This window comes from Myxocyprinus asiaticus, chromosome 39, assembly GCF_019703515.2.
Source record: "Myxocyprinus asiaticus isolate MX2 ecotype Aquarium Trade chromosome 39, UBuf_Myxa_2, whole genome shotgun sequence".
NCBI classification, from domain to species: domain Eukaryota; kingdom Metazoa; phylum Chordata; class Actinopteri; order Cypriniformes; family Catostomidae; genus Myxocyprinus; species Myxocyprinus asiaticus.
In genome coordinates this window covers 11,851,558-11,855,481 of record NC_059382.1, presented here as the reverse complement: position 1 = coordinate 11,855,481, position 3,924 = coordinate 11,851,558, and the positions used below count along the sequence as shown (strand labels likewise).

General features: G+C 37.6%; 1 pseudogene; it reads right to left on the bottom strand.

The window, feature by feature from the left end:
* Window positions 1–1,216: 1,216 nt before the first annotated feature.
* On the bottom strand, window positions 1,217–3,501 carry LOC127429655 (olfactory receptor 52J3-like; annotated as a pseudogene).
* Window positions 3,502–3,924: the final 423 nt, after the last annotated feature.

Genomic DNA, 3,924 nt, shown 5'->3' with positions numbered 1-3,924 from the left:
AGATTTTCTATGGGGTTAAGGTCAGGCGAGTTTGCTGGCCAATTAAGAACAGGGATACCATGGTCCTTAAACCAGATACTGGTTGCTTTGGCACTGTGTGCAGGTGCCAAGTCCTGTTGGAAAATGAAATCTGCATCTCCATAAAGTTGGTCAGCAGCAGGAAGCATGAAGTGCTCTAAAACTTCCTGGTATACGGCTGCGTTGACCTTGGACCTCAGAAAACACAGTGGACCAACACCAGCAGATGACATGGCACCCCAAACCATCACTGACTGTGGAAACTTTACACTGGACCTCAAGCAACGTGGATTGTGTGCCTCTCCTCTCTTCCTCCAGACTCTGGGACCCTGATTTCCAAAGGAAATGCAAAATTTACTTTCATCAGAGAACATAACTTTGGACCACTCAGCAGCAGTCCAGTCCTTTTTGTTTAGCCCAGGCGAGACGCTTCAGACGCTGTCTGTTGTTCAAGAGTGGCTTGACACAAGGAATGCGACAGCTGAAACCCATGTCTTGCATACGTCTGTGCATAGTGGTTCTCCCCCACATTTTTGAATGGGTTTTGTTTCACAATCCTCTCCAGGGTGCGGTTATCCCTATTGCTTGTACACTTTTTTCTACCACATCTTTGTGCTTGGACACAGAGCTCTGTGAACAGCCAGCCTCTTTTGCAATGACCTTTTGTGTCTTGCCCTCCTTGTGCAACGTGTCAATGGTCGTCTTTTGGACAACTGTCAAGTCAGCAGTCTTCCCCATGATTGTGTAGCATACATAACTAGACTGAGAGACCATTTAAAGGCCTTTGCAGGTGTTTTGAGTTAATTAGCTGATTAGAGTGTGGCACCAGGTGTCTTCAATATTGAACCTTTTCACAATATTCTAATTTTCTGAGATACTGAATTTGGGATTTTCCTTAGTTGTCAGTTATAATCATCAAAATTAAAAGAAATAAACATTTGAAATATATCAGTCTGTGTGTAATGAATGAATATAATATACAAGTTTCACTTTTTGAATGGAATTAGTGAAATAAATCAACTTTTTGATGATATTCTAATTATATGACCAGCACCTGTATATATATATATATATGAATAATTACACATGGACAGTATTCAATTTATTTGAATTGTACATGCAAAACTGTACTGATATTTGTAAGAGTTTCGAGATTTTTATTTATGTAGCTTTTATATTTTAGTTTATTTTTGTTCTCTTAAAACGTGACAATTTTCTGTCTAATTTCTTTCGTTATAAAGCCATAAATGATTGGATTCACAATGGGAGGAAACAAGAATAGATACCGAAAACACCCTGCTTATGTAAGCTGCAACACTTTCAGAACGATGTGCAATAAGAGTGTTGAATTCCAAGAAAAGAAATGCCACCAAATGAGTACCACATATTTGAACTGCCATAATCTTTGCATCAGACTGCTTATTTGTAACACAAGTAATTAAAATATGAATATATGTAAATGCCACAGCAGCAAGTGAAAGGCTGTGGTATAAAACCATGGTAAACATTAACAACCCATATATGTTTTTCACTTGTGTGTCTTCACATACGAGTTTCATTATAGATGGGTTGTAGAAGATCAAATCTGCCATGTACAGTTGAAGTCAGAAGTTTACATACACTTTTTTTTACAACAATTTTTTAATCACTCCACAGATTTCATATCAGCAAACTATAGTTTTGGTTGTTTAGGACATCTACTTTGTGCATGACACAAGTAATTTTTCCTACAGTTGTTTACAGACAGATTGTTTCACTTTTAATTGACTATATCACAATTCCAGTGGGTCAGAAATTTACATACACTAAGTTAACTGTGCCTTTAAGCAGCTTGGAAAATTCTAGAAAATGATGTCAAGCCTTTAAACAATTAGCTTCTGATAGGTGTACTGAATTGGAGGTGTACCTGTGGATGTATTTTAAGGCCTACCTTCAAACTCAGTGCCTCTTTGCTTGACATCATGGGAAAATCAAAAGACATCAGCCAAGACCTCAGAAAAAAAATTGTGGACCTCCACAAGTCTGGTTCATCCTTGGAAGCAATTTCCAAATGCCTGAAGGTACCATGTTCATCTGTACAAACAATAGTATGCAAGTATAAACACCATGGGACCACATAGCCATCATACCGCTCAGGAAGGAGATGCATTCTGTCTCCTAAAGATGAACTTAGTTTGGTGCAAAAAGTGCAAATCAATCCCAGAACAACAGCAAAGGACCTTGTGAAGATGCTGGAGGAAACAGGTAGACAAGTATCTATATCTGCAATAAAATGAGTCCTATATCGACATAACCTGAAAGGCTGCTCAGCAACGAAGCCAATGCTCCAAAACCACCATAAAAAAGCCAGACTACAGTTTGCAAGTGCACATGGGGACAAAGATCTTACTTTTTGGAGAAATTTCCTCTGGTCTGATGAAACAAAAGGGCCATAATGACCATTGTTTTATTTGGAGGAAAAACGGTGAGGCTTGCAAGCTGAAGAACACCATCCCAGCTGTGAAGCATGGGGGTGGCAGCATCATGTTGTGAGGGTGCTTTGCTGCAGGAGGGACTGGTGCACTTCACAAAATAGATGACATCATGAGGAAGGAAAATTATGTGGATATATTGAAGCAACATCAGGAAGTTAAAGCTCAGTTGCAAATGGGTCTTCCATATGGAAGATGATGCCAAAAATACCTCCAAAGTTGTGGGAAAATGGCTTAAGGACAACAAAGTCAAGGTTTTGGTGTGGCCATCACAAAGCCCTGACCTCAATCCGATAGAACATTTGTGGGCAGAACTGAACAAGCATGTGCGAGCAATGAGGCCTACAAACCTGACTCAATTACGCCAGTTCTGTCTGGAGGAATGGGCCAAAATTCCAGCAACTTATTGTGACAAGCTTGTGGAAGTCTACCCAAAACATTTGACCCAAGTTAAACAATTTAAAGGCAATGCTACCAAATAATAACAAAGTGTATGTAAACTTCTGACCCACTGGGAATGTGATGAAAGAAATAAAAGCTGAAATAAATCATTCTCTCAACTATTATTCTGACATTTCACATTCTTAAAATAAAGTAGTGATCCTAACTGACCTAAGACAGGGAATGTTTTCTTCGATTAAATGCCAGGAATTGTGAAAAACTGAGTTTAAATATATTTGGCTAAGGTGTATGTAAACTGACTTCAACTATATGTCTGGCAAATTGTGTAAGGCATTAGAAGACAGAATAGTACAAATATAATTGCAAAATTAATGAGCCACATTCCAATTATGATTGTCTTATCTGTTTTCATGATGGCACCATATCTCAACGGGCTACAGATAGCAATATACCTGTCGTAGGCCATAGCAATAAGAATTACGTGAGAGCCACTACCATAAAGGTGAATAAGAAAGCCTTGAAGAAAACATATAGGGTAGGAAATTGATCTTTCCTGAGACCATATACTATATAGCAGCTGAGGGAAAAAGTTTGTGGCACCAATAGTGTAATTGATCGCAGTGTTGTATCAGGGCTCCAGACTAAAAAAAAAATGACTAAGGAGCCATTGGCTCCTAAACTGAAACATTAAGGAGCCAAATGGCTGTTTTAAGTTGCTAAATCACAGAATTGTTCAGAAACAATATAGTAAGCCAAAGGAAAACTGCTGATAATAACCCATTAATCTGAGGTTTAATATACAGTATGTACAGTTGAGAAGATAAGTTTGGATTCCCTTTTTGTCTTATAAATGTTCACACCCCTTTCATAATATATATATATATATATATATATATATATATATATATATATATATATATATATATATATATACATTACTGTGCAAAAGTCTTAGGCACATAAGATGTTTCACAAAAGCATTTGTCTTAAGATGGTTATTTATATCTTCAGCTTTAATGTGTCAATAGGAAAT